This window comes from Podarcis bocagei (assembly GCF_964188305.1).
Source record: "Podarcis bocagei genome assembly, chromosome: 14".
In the NCBI taxonomy this organism is placed as follows: domain Eukaryota; kingdom Metazoa; phylum Chordata; class Lepidosauria; order Squamata; family Lacertidae; genus Podarcis; species Podarcis bocagei.
The window spans coordinates 47,738,513-47,751,765 of NC_138139.1; the positions used below are offsets into that span (position 1 = coordinate 47,738,513).

At 47.1% G+C, this 13,253-nt stretch overlaps 1 long non-coding RNA gene across 1 annotated transcript in view; it reads left to right on the forward strand.

Annotated features, from left to right (window-relative positions):
• LOC308573154 overlaps positions 1 to 13,253 on the forward strand; it is a 285,151-nt gene that overhangs the window by 261,556 nt on the left and 10,342 nt on the right. The window contains exon 2 of the long non-coding RNA XR_014001971.1: positions 190 to 313. This is a non-coding gene — a long non-coding RNA (uncharacterized lncRNA). The remainder of the gene's footprint in view (positions 1 to 189; positions 314 to 13,253) is intronic.

Sequence of the window (13,253 nt, forward strand, 5' to 3'; positions counted from 1 at the left end):
AGGAAAAAGGGGAACTGAGACATTCTTGGGTCAAATCAAGAACCGGGATGGCTTCTGTCATTCCAGGACTGTCCCTGGGATATAGGAAAACTCGAAGGGTCTGCAATAGGGGTTTCCTAACAAACCACAAGCGGGATGCAGGTGGCGCTGTGGGTTAAACCACAGAGCCTAGGACATGACAATCAGAAGGTCGGTGGTTCGAATCCCCACGACGGGGTGAGCTCCCGTTGCTCGGTCCCTGCTCCTGCCAACCTAGCAGTTCGAAAGCACGTCTAAGTGCAAGTAGATAAATAGGTACCACTCTGGTGGGAAGGTAAACGGCATGTCCGTGTGCTGCTCTAGTTCGCCAAAAGCGGCTTAGTCATGCTGGCCACATGACCCGGAAGCTGTACGCCGGCTCCCTCGGCCAATAAAGCGAGATGAGCGCCGCAACCCCAGGGTCGGCCACGACTGGACCTAACGGTCAGGGGTCCCTTTACCTTTAACAAACCACAAGGCACATCTCTGAAACACAGGTCTCTGCCCACCACAGCTTGCAATCCAAAGAAGCTGTGAATTCTCCCCGCTGGCCTCCTTTTCCCTTTACATCCAGAAGAGGAATTTGGTTGATGGCCCTGGATTTAATTATTTCCCCTCCTCCCTGAAGGTCATGTATTTTGGGAAGTGTGAGTGGTCCTCGTTCACATCTGTGTGGCTGGGGCCCTGCTGTGAAGCTCATTGCACTTGCCCAGCAAGGGCAGAAGCAGAGATCCTTTCGTAAGCGGGACTTGGCTGTTTAATCCGTTCCATCCTCATCCATAATGAATGTGAGGAAAGGGGGAGAGGAGAGAAAACATGCTTTCTGCTGCACGCCTGCCCAGGGAACAGGTGCCGGCAGTGGAATATTTATAGAACAGGGGAACTTGGGTTCTAGAAGGAGGTCGCAAAGTGAACAGTTACCCATCTGTCCGGCCCGCTGTGTTTTCGCGGTTGAATCTAACGCAAACTGAAAGAGCCCCTGCTGTGGCATGTCGAGGTCTAATAGATTTATCGGCCACAGCAACAGTGGCCAACTTCTCGAAGGCATTTAAATCAGGTTTCTGGCATTCAAAAGTCTGGCAAATTGCTCTTCTAGAAAAAGATTTCCCACAAGCTGAGAGCGGCTAGAGGACTTGCCTCCAGAGACTGATGATTATTTCTTTTTGTGCCACGACTTGATTTTATGGGCAAATGAAGAAGCCAGTGGGTGTATGGTCCTTCTTGTTTACTCCAAGGTAAAGAAAAGTACATTTAGGTAGGCGGATACAGTGGTACCTCGGGTTAAGTACTTAATTCGTTCCGGAGGTCTGTTCTTAACCTGAAACTGTTCTTAACCTGAAGCACCACTTTAGCTAATGGGGCTTCCTGCTGCCGCCGCGCCGCCGGAGCACGATTTCTGTTCTCATCCTGAGGTAACGTTCTTAACCCGAGGTACTATTTCTGGGTTAGTGGGGTCTATAACCTGAAGCGTATGTAACCCAAGGTACCACTGCACTCTTTATATTTTGGTTGGACTATTAGTACGGTCAAACCTCAGTTCCCGAATGGCTCTGTTTTCGAACGTTTAGACTCCAGAATGCAGAAAACCTGGAAGTAAATGCTCCGGTTTTCGAATGTTTTCTGGAAGCTGAATGTCAGGCATGGCTTGTGCTTGAGTGCAGGAAGCTCTTGCAACCAATCAGAAGCCTGTCAAATATTTTGGAAGCCGAACAGGCTTCCAGAATGGATTACGTTTGACAACCGAGGTTTGACTGTAACTGAAAAGCAAAGGGAAACAAGGATGCTAACTGTTAATCCTTTCATTTTTGGGGAAAGTACCGTATTTTTTGCACCATAACACTCACTTTTTTCCTCCTAGAAAGTAAGGGGAAATGTCTGTGCGTGTTATGGAGCGAATGCCTGCGGGTGGCAGGGGGGGGGGGATCTACTGCAGTCATGAGCAGAGGATCCATGGTTCCCCTTCCTTCCCTCCTCCGTGGTTACAAAGCATGGATCCACATGGATCCTCAGGATTTTTGCATTGGGCTACTCCAAACTCACTGTCAGATCACATGTCTGTGGCCACAGCATGAACCACAAAAATCATATATCCACTGTTTCGTTTAGAATATTTTTTTTCTTGTTTTCCTCCTCTAAAAACTACGTGCGTGTTATGGTCGGGTGCGTGTTATAGAGCGAAAAATACGGTATGTGTGTCTACTTGCATGGAAAATAGGGTAATTGTCTTCTGGATATTACGTTATTTATGCTTTTAGTGTTTTTGGTGGTGGGGTTGTTTTATTGCCTTTGTAAAGAAAGAATTCCCTCTTTTGTCATAGTTTGCATTTTTTAATTAAAAGGAAGAATGGATTTATTACGGCACCAGCTTTTGTCTGAAAGAGCCTGCCTGAACGGATGCAACTGAATTATGGAGTCATAACTTGGCATAAAGATACTAACACCCCCCCCAAAAAAACGTACACTTCACTCATTATGTGCCCATTCAATCACTTCACTCTGCAGGTGAAGGCCTCAGGCAAGATACCCATCTTATCAGGAGGTTCGTTCTGTACAATATAGGAATTGGGCTTTTCAAATTCCCTCCCATGGCATATTACACAGGTTTCATCTCTATCATTGTTTTGTTTTTGGGTGCCTCCTGAAGACCTTCCTCTTCCAACAAGGAAAGGGGGTTGTATGAAACTCAAACCCAGGAGGGTGGGTCCCTTTGAAATCATACAGCAAGTCAACCCGGTGGCCTTTAGGTTGAGGCTGCCAGAGAGCATGAAAATTCATCCAGTGTTCCACCGGTCGCTATTGTCGGCTTACCAGCTGGGCAGAAGGGAAGGGGAGTCGTACCTTGGATCCTAAACGCCTTGCAAGTTGAACCTTTTGGCTCCCAAACGCCACAAACCCGGAAGTGAGTGTTCTGGTTTGCAAATGTTCTTTGAAACCTGAGCATCCAATGGGGCTTCTGCAACTTCCGATTGGCTGCAGGAACTTCCTGCAGCCAATCAGAAGCTGCGCCTTGGTTTCCAAATGTTTTGGAAGTTGAACGGACTCCCGGAATGGATTCCGTTTGACTTCCAAGGTACGACTGTAGAGATCTTTCCCTATCTACATCTGTGTTGGATTTGTTTTTAGACATTTTGGTTGTTTTATCCAGTGCTTTTTTTCTAAAAAAAATTAAGGGGGTACTCTCATTTTGACTCAAGAAAATAACCATTTCATAGTTCAAATCAGAAAAAGTACAAAGACTCACAAAATGTTTAGGTGTATGCGTACCCCTGCATCCCCCCAGATTTTATCACTTGTTTGTTTGATGCTCTGGGCTCCTTCAGAATATACATTTAAATATCTATCTATCATCTATCTATCTATCTATCTATCTATCTATCTATCTATCTATCTATATCTATCTATCTATCTATCTATCTATCTATCTATCTATCTATCTATCTATATCTATCTATATCTATCTATCTATATCTATCTATCTATCTATCTATCTATCTATCTATCTATCTATCTATCATCTATCTATCTATCTATCATCTATCTATCTATCATCTATCTATCTATCATCTATCTATCTATCTATCATCTATCTATCTATCATCTATCATCTATCTATCTATCTATCTATCTATCTATCTATCTATCTATCTATCTATCTATCTATCATCTATCTATCTATCATCTATCTATCTATCTATCTATCATCTATCTATCTATCTATCTATCTATCTATCTATCTATCTATCTATCATCTATCTATCTATCATCTATCTATCCATCTATCATCTGTCTATCATCTTTCTATATCTATCCAGTGGCATAGCGTGGGGGTGCAGGGGGGCCCGGCCGCACCGGGCACAACATCTGGGGGTTAGGGTTAGGGGGCGCAAATCCACGGGTTAGGGGGTGCAAATTACTTGCCTTGCCCCGGGTGCTGACAACCCACGCTACGCCACTGTATCTATCAATCATCTTTCTTTCTTTCTTTCTTTCTTTCTTTCTTTCTTTCTTTCTTTCTTTCTTTCTTTCTTTCTTTCTTTCTTCACACAAGCACAGAATTTTCTGTACTTGCAAATGTCTGGATCTTCTACTATGGTCCCTCCTCAATATACCTTATCGTGATGGCGGGGCTAAGAGTGTTGTGTATGTTTTTCTTCTCATTAAGCATTTCCCCATTGCTGTGCAGCATCCCTGGCTGCGCATCTGCCTTCATCTGAAAAAGCCCCATGGAAGGAATGACCTAGTGGCGTCTTCCTTTGCTGTTTAACAGAAGTGCAGGGATCCGGGGATGCCAACTATCAAGAACTCAAGATCAGTGCGCTTGGTAGGGTTGCCAGACCTCTGGGGCTTACCTGAAGTCTGCAAGTTACCTGGTAACCTCCCAGTGGCAGCCAGGGTGGTGTGTGTGTGTGTGTGTGTGTTGAATCTCCAGGAGGGAGAGAGTGCCTTTATTGTTTTATATATGTTAAAGAGACTATACATGCAGCTTGCAAGCTTCAGCTTGGCTCCAGGAGCTGGCTGACACTGGCCTGACACTGCCTCATTTGCGGACACCTTAGAACAGGCATAGGCAAACTCAGCCCTCCAGATGTTTTGGTACTACAATTCCCATCATCCCTGACCACTGGTCCTGTTAGCTAGGGATGATGGGAGTTGTAGTCCCAAAACATCTGGAGGGCCGAGTTTGCCTATGCCTGTTCTAAAGTGTCCCGCAAATGAGGCAGTATCAGGCCACCTGGTTCAGTATTGCCTGGCAGCAGGGTTTCAGGCAGAGGACATTGCCAGGATTCCCAGGATTGAATTGTTTGCATGCAAGGAAAATGCTCTGCCCCTGAGCTGCAGCCCTCTTCCCAGGCACAGTCTTTTCCTTTCTTCATTAGCTGTGTGCCAGGGCCCCCTAGGAGAACGGATGCTGTCACTATGCAGGGGGAACCTCTCTGGATCCCAGCTACGAAATCTCCTGTTCCTCAAGATCTAGGTCAGAAGCTGATTCAAGTGTAATAATTTATATTAAAACTAGGGCAGGGGAAAAAAAATCATTCTGCTATGCAGCCCTCTAAATATAGATGACACGAAACGCAATACGTCATAAACAAGAAGTCTCAGTAAAGTCCCAAATTATGGGCTAAGACATGGATTATCACTGCCACATGACAAGTTTCCTTACTAGCTACGGAAACGTAGAAACTGACTTATGATACTGAGTCAGAGCCCCGGCCCATCTGTGCTCTGTTCACTGAGCTATGTATGGCCGTTCCCTCTCCAGTTACAGTGGTACCTCAGGTTACATACGCTTCAGGTTACAGACTCCGCTAACCCAGAAATAGTGCTTCAGGATGAGAACAGAAATCGGGCTCTGGTGGCGCGGCAGCAGCAGGAGGCCCCATTAGCTAAAGTGGTGCTTCAGGTTAAGAACAGTTTCAGGTTAAGTACGGATCTCCGGAACGAATTAAGTACTTAACCCGAGGTACCACTGTACAAGGATCAGACATACCTGGAGATGGAAGCACAGAATTGCAGAGTTGGAAGCGACCCGGACGGCCATCTAGCTCAACCCCCAGCAGTGCAGGAACATGCAGCTGCCCCATACGGGGATCAAACTTGCAACCTTGGCATTCTCAGTACCCAACTGAGCTACCTCAGATGTGTGGGGTTGAAACTGGACCCACGGTACATGTGGTTCACCCCTGAGTTCTGGCCTCGTATCAAAAAGCCTGTGTTCTTCCCCCACCCAATAGCCCCAGTTTTTAAATAAATTGCTCACAGCAGACCCACACCAATTTCTAAAGCCCACCCGACACATATTTGAAGCACGCGGCTTCCTCCCCACCAGCCGGGAACTATGTTTTCATCCCCGCCAAACTACAGTTCCCAGCATTCTTAAGCAAACCATGACAGCCCCAGGCATTATTTGGGGGACGGTGTGTGCTGTAAATGTGTGGATCCAGCTCTGCGAACAAAGCCTTTGAAAACAAAACGCCGCACAGCAGCTTGAAGAGCAAACATGACTGTGGTGTTTGCCTCCTAGGATGGGTCATAAAGAAAGGGTTAAAATAGGTGTGATGCGATTGGCCAGTGAGAATGCAAGGGGGGAATAAAAGTTAGAGCGGGAGGTTTTGAAAGTCAGTTGAGTTGAGTTGAGGTTTGGGAGTTGAAGAAGGAAGAGGGAGGTTTAGGTGTGGGTTGGTAGAGTTGTGTTGTGAGAGGAATTGTTAGGTGGAGTCAGATAGATAGTTGGGAATAATCAATTTGAAGTTGTTAGGAACTAAGATTAAGGAACTGTCAAGAAAAACTAACTGAAATCATAAGCTTGTTCCTGCATTTAAAAATAAACTTGATGATTTGTTTATGTTAACAACGGACTGGACTCCGTGTGTCCCCGTGAGATACGGGGTGGTGGCAGTGGAAAAAGCAATCGCAGTGGCGGCACAGGGTCAATAGACTGTCAAACATCCGGGGGCCCTGTGTATGATCGCCACAATGACCCTCCGAAAAAAGAGCAGATAGGGACCCCCAGAGGGGCTCCTGGTGATTTTTTAAAAAGTCTGGCATGGAAACCAAGTGGCTTTTCAGCAGAGTGATTTTTCTCCCTCTGCTCCCTCTGCTTTTTTCCTTGTCAATGCGATATGGCAGGAATGGGAGACTTCCGACTGTCTGGACGTGGCTGGACTCCAACTGCCATCGGTCCCAGCCAGCATGCCCAATGGTCAGAGGTAATGGCAGGTGACTCCATTCAATCCAATGGATTGTCTCCCCTAAGAATAAAGGTTGCAGCATTTCTATCCCATCCCATGGGATAGATATAAGATATATATTCAAAAATATAGTAGAGGTTCGCTATCTATGCTAACATTCAATTGACGTTGGAGAGAAATTGAGTTGAGAAACAAGATTAAGGGTACATATTGATATAGGAATGTATGAGATGAAATGTAAAGAAATATACAATAATAAGAGTACATTCATTTGTAAAAAAAGAACATACAACGAGATTGACAGGAAGTCCGTAGTGTTGGTACAAATATTATTTTGAAACAGCTTTATGTCTTTTTTTTCTTTTTTCTTTTTTTAGATACATAAATTTGGTATATAAATTTGTATACATGTTGGAAATTATATTATAATATGCCCTGTAATGTAATATGATAATGTATACATATGTGACATAAGAATGTTAATGGCTGGGGGTGGAGGGGGTCCTGGGGGGGAGGAGCCAGAGGCGGAGGCAAGGCTCTCAAGCGATGCTGGAGAAGGGCCCAGCAGGGAGAGAGGCAGCTCATCAGCTGGGGAAGGAAATCAGCGTAACACCAGGGATAAAGGGGGGCAGATGGGAGAATCGGCGAGGGGGCTCCAGGACTCCTTGCCGGAGACCAGCGGGGAGAGCACGGGTCCTCCACTACCCACACCCTCCCTGCACAGAAGACTTCCACGCAGGGAGAGTAGGAGGAGACTTGGGGTCAAACAGCTTTTATGCTGGAAAAGGTTTAAGAAACGCCCACTGACGGATTCTGCTAGCGACTGAGGCAGCCACGAAGTGAAGGGCTGTCCAGACAGGAAAGGTTTAACAAGGCAACATAGCCAGGAGTGGCAGCAACTTACACATGAGCAACCCCTATATTCATTACAGTTAATAAAATAAAATTAAAAAAAGAAGAAAGGTTGCAGCATTTCATAGGCCATTAGAATCATAGCATTCTACGGACCATGAAGATCATCTCCTCCAACCCTCTCACTTAACATGGGGCTCTCAAACACATAACCCTGAGATTAAGATTCTCACACTACCGACTGAGCTACCCCAGTTTGGCACTGGGGACTTTTTGCTTTTGAGAAAAGGCAAGTAAGTGGCCACATGATAGAAGTGAATGAAGCTATCTTTAATAAAAGTGTTGTTTTTTTTTTTAAAAAAAGAAGTGTATATAAGGATGTCTGGTATAGATAAATATTTTTCCCCTCTCTCATAACACTTACGTAAAGGTAAAGGACCCCTGGAGGGTTAAGTCCAGTTAAAGGTGACCATGGGGTGTGGCGCTCATCTCGCTTTCAGGCCGAGGGAGCCGGCGTTTGTCCACAGACAGCTTTCTGGGTCATGTGGCCAGCAGGATTAAACCGTTCCTGGCTCAATGGAACACCATGATAGAAACCAGAGCACACGGAAATGCTGTTTACCTTCCTGCCACAGCAGTACCTATTTATCTACTTGCACTGGCGTGCTTTCGAACTGCTAGGTTGGCAGGAGCTGGGACAGAGCAACGGGAGCTCACTCTGTCACGGGGATTCGAACCGCCAACCTTCTGATCGGCAAGCCCAAGAGGCTCAGTGGTTTAGACCACAGTGCCACCCGCACCCTCTACTCTCATAACACTAGAACTTGTGGACTTCCAATGAAGCTGGATGTTGGAAGATTTCAGGACAGAGAAAAGAAAATCAGTGTATCGCTGACCCATGGAACTTGTTTCCCCAGATGGCAGTGACAGCCACCAAGTTAGATGGGCTTGAAAGACAAATTAAAGGAGAAGAGGGCTATTGATGGCTATTGGCCTTGATGGCTGTGTCCAGCTTCCACAGTTCTCTGAGCTGCTTCCATTCTTCAGGATCAGGCCAGCCTCTCCCATGGTGCTTCTACTGGAGAAGAAGAGAGAAGAAGAGTTTTGGATTTGATATCCTGCTTTATCACTACCCTAAGGAGTCCCAAAGCGGCTAACAATCTCCTTTCTCTTCCTCCACCACACCAAACACTCTGTGAGGTGAGTGAGGCTGAGAGACTTCAGAGAAGTGTGACCAGCCCAAGGTCACCCAGCAGCTGCATGTGGAGGAGCGGGGAAGCGAACCTGGTTCCCCAGATTACGAGTCCACCACTCTTAACCACTACACCACACTAGACTCATGAGGAAGCACTCAATTTGCCCTAAGCCTCTGCTGGGTCTCACTCTGCTGATTGCAAGACTCCCAACGCCAGCAATATGCTTTCCAGTGGAGCCAGTTCCATCCGTCGGCTCTCCGGGGTTTAGCACGCAAGTGATATATGCCAGCGTTAAGCCCTGCCCGACATCAATTGCCAAACCCCAAGGCTCATCCCCCTGCAATTCAGGACTCACAGCTATCAAAGACGAGGTGCCCAAACCGAGAATAAAGTCATTCTCATTCATTGCGTTCCCCAACCGCACTTCAAAATTGAAGAGGCTTTGTACGACCAAACATATGGGAAAACTTCCTGACAGTTAGAGCTGTTCAACAGCGGAACGGTCTCCCTTGGGAGGCGGTGGGCTCTCCTTCCTTGGAGGTTTTCAAGCAGTGGTTGGGTGGCCATCTGTCAGGGATGCTTAAGCTGAGATTTCTGCATTGCAGGGAGTTTGGACTAGAGGACCCTTGGCATCTCCTACAACTCTGCGATTCTATAATTTATGGGATATGGGGTGGTGTTTTCTGCTTTATACCACTGTTTTTAAATAGCAATGACATTAATTGAGGATGGCTATATAACAGAAACGATGGGTCTGTTTGGCTCTCACCCCCCGCCCATCCTCAAATGCGGCCTCCCCCCCTTGGACCTCATATGTTCCATGACATTTCGCGATTGCAATGTTCTGCCCATCGGTGGGGGATACAGGACTTCCTGCTGGCTTTGCTCCTTCTCTTGCAGGAGGAAGCAAACCGGCAGGATGTTTGTTCCTACCAGGCTATCTGGAGCCAATGCTGGGGACGCAGCCAGAGAGATCCAGGAAGGGGTGGAAATAAAGAACTTGAGGATCTAGATGGCTGTTCTTGGCCTGCATAGCATTTCCGTGGTTTTGGGACGGCGCCAATAGAGTTGTTTTGTTGGATCGGAGGAAAGGTCCCAATCAGCCAGACATGACAGTGTTTTTTTTCTGGGGTACTCAAGAGCAGTGGTGTAGCGTGGGGGGTGCAGGGGGGGCCGGCCACACCGGGCGCAACATCTGGGGGTTAGGGTTAGGGGGCGCAAATCCATGGGTTAGGGGGCGCAAATTACTTGCCTTGCCCCGGGTCCTGACAACCCACGCTACGCCACTGCTCAAGAGTATGCAGTAGCAGTAACCTTTGCCCAAATGTTAAAAGTATGGTGATGTTAGGGACTGGGCAGAGGAGGAATGCTGGAGACCACCTTTCCAGAGAAGAAGAAGACAGTTCAGAATTACAACAGGGGCTTGAGGAAGGTCACAGCTCAGAGGCAAATGAAGAGGAACGCTGGAAAATAATGGGAGAGGAGGAAGAAGAAACCAGAGGGGGGACAGATGACGGACACAGCATCTTTAGAAAGCATTCCAGACTCACCCCTCCCAGAACCCGGTGGGTATTGAAAGTAGGAGAGCAAATTCCCATGGGGCCCAGGAGCCCAAAAATTAATAACTACAGTTTGGAAGATAATTTGATCTTTTTTATTTTTATTGGCTTATGATTTGATATGTTAATTGGTTGGTTTTTTTAATTGGAAAATTAATAAAAACGATTTAACAAAAAAAGAAAGAAAGTACGAGAGCAAATGTCAGAGACATGGCTGGCAGGGAAGAATCTGCAGAGGGGGAGGAAGAGGCAGAGATGAAGGACTCAGGTGACAGGAAGGAGACTTGATTCTTCACCTGTCTGGTTTCAGGTGATGCAGGAACAGAGCTGCAGAGAGCATAGCTATCAACTGTCCCGATGCGATGGGGACATCCTGGAATTACGGAAGCCATTTTGGCTTTGGATTGTTGCGTTTTTGGTGCTGTCATGTGAGTCAGCTGGCTCCTGCGAGAGCTCAGCAAAGAAAAATGTGCTCATTTCACGCAAAAGAAGGTGGTTGAGTGAGAGCCTATGGAGGTGGAGGAAGGGAAGATGCTAGTCGTGCAAGCCAGGCTGCCCCCGCTAGGTCCAGAGTCTCCTCCTCCTCTGCCTGAGGAAGAGAAGCAGTCATTGAAAATGAGGTTGATGGCAGGGAAGAGGGGAAACTGGAGGGGCCAGTCCGGCACTTGCTGTGGGAGCTGCTGTCGGTAACGGGGACAGGGAATTTAGACAGGGAAGCTCCATCTGGCTCGCACGGGAGCGTGGCACTGAAAAACACGCACCCCTCTTTTAATTGGCGGGACGTTGGTGTCTTGATCCAAGAAACAAACAAATGCAATTCACAATGAGTAATTCATAATACACAGCAGTGTCAAAATTATTCACAAATGACATCAGTCTCTGGTAGCCTGTTGGAAGTGGGGCAATCCGGGCCTGTTTGCTAAAAGAAAACAGTGGTGCTTTTGTTGGCAAAAGGATTCTGTAGCTGTGGGGGCCACCGCTGAAAAGGCCCCCCAATGGGCTGCGGCGCTAGGTAGTTCGTCCTGCTTATGAGAGTGGCCTCATCCAGCAGCCTCGAGGTGCAGGCTGCTTGTTATGTGAGAAGGCGTTTGCTTAGAAATTCAAATATATATCCCGAAGACTTAGGAATATTTTTATAAAGAACAGAGCCCATGAGTCATGATAACTGCTATAGTGGTGCGTCTGACAAGATTCTAATAGCTTTGGATTGAAATCTCCCCCCCCCTTTCCCTCCGTTATTCCTGACTAATTCTTCACACCCTCTTGTTAAGAAGGGATTTAATAATAGGCAGGGAGCAGGCATAGCAATCGGCTGTCTCTTCTCCTCCCTTGAGTCAACGTGCCTTAGGAATGAGTGGCAGCACAAGTTGTGTTAAGCGCCCATCTTTTAAGGCGAGGAGCGGATGTCTAGGGAAATGCCGGAACTGAGGATCTGCAATCCACCATGACAAACGCTAAGCCCCGGTTTTCTGTCTTAATTTTGTAGTAGCTAATCCCAGCCAATTAAAGAGAAATGCTGAAAGGGAAGACGACACAAAGTTAAGGGGGGCCAGAATTCTTTCTGGGAACTGAAGGGTGCTTGAGGAACAGGCTGTACGCTTATGCAAGTCCCACGGGGGTATTTCTTTGCTGAAACAGTTTTTGCAGGGTTCTTTTTTTCCAATGTAGCCTGAAACCTACATTGCACACTTTTGCTTCTAATCAATGAGGCTGAGTTCTGACTGCTTCACCTCAAAATATATACAGTGGTACCTCAGGTTAAGTACTTAATTCGTTCCGGAGGTCCGTTCTTAACCTGAAACTGTTTTTAACCTGAAGCACCACTTTAGCTAATGGGGCCTCCTGCTGCTGCCGCACCGCCGGAGCACGATTTCTGTTCTCATCCTGAAGCAAAGTTCTTAACCCAAGGTACTATTTCTGGGTTAGCAGAGTCTGTAACCTGAAGTGAATGTAACCTGAGGTACCACTGTATATTGTATGTACCGCAGAGCTGAAGTAGGTTCAGGAAAGGACAACCAAACTGATCAAGGGATCAGAGTGACTCACCGATGAAGAAAGGTTGCAAGGTTTGCAGTTTTTTTAGTTTAGGGAAACAGAGAGTAAAAGTCATGAATGGTGGGGGGAAAACAGAGGGGAATTTTTTCCCTCCTCTCTCATATTCTTAGAATGTGGGGCATTCAGTGAAGGGGAATATTTGAAGATTTGGTGCTGACAAAAGAAAGTACTTCATGCAGGATGTGGTTAAACTATGGAACTCCCTCCCAAAGGAAGCCAGCAAGGACCACCAGCCCAAGCTTGAGGTTCCCCCAACTCCTTTGCTAGGGGAGCCTGGTGACAACCATGAGATGGGGGGTTCTGTGAGGTGTGTCAGTGACCAGGCAATCCTGGCATGGGTAGAAGGTGGGAGTTGTGAGAAAGGCTTTGGGAATAAACCTTGAGGAACAACGCATGCCCGCTGTCTCAGGGGACATCTTTGGGAGAAGAAAAAGCTACAGAGTAAATGCTACACCAGAGCTTTCCAGACCTTTCACGTTGGTGACACACTTTTTAGACATGCGTCATTTTGTGACAGTCAATCAGCTTTACTAGCAAATCACAGGTTAAAGTCAGGGGCATAGAAAGGGGGGTGCAGTCTGCCCCAGGTGCCACCCTGATGGGGGGTGACAAAATGGCGGGCGCCACTCGTTACGGCGGGGCCTGCAGTGTTCACGAGCCACGCGTCTCGGTGCCCGCAGGTTCCACACCGTTCGCCCTCTGCCTCCCCACCAGTTATAGAGCAGCTGAGGCCCCACTGTGGCCCCATCCCTATATGGCCACAGTGCCCCTTCCCATATGGGCACCGCACACCCCATCCCTATGGGTGCTGTGCACCACATCTTGTCCCTATGGGCGTCACGCCCCATCCTGTATGGGCGCTGCACTCCCTGTCCCTATGG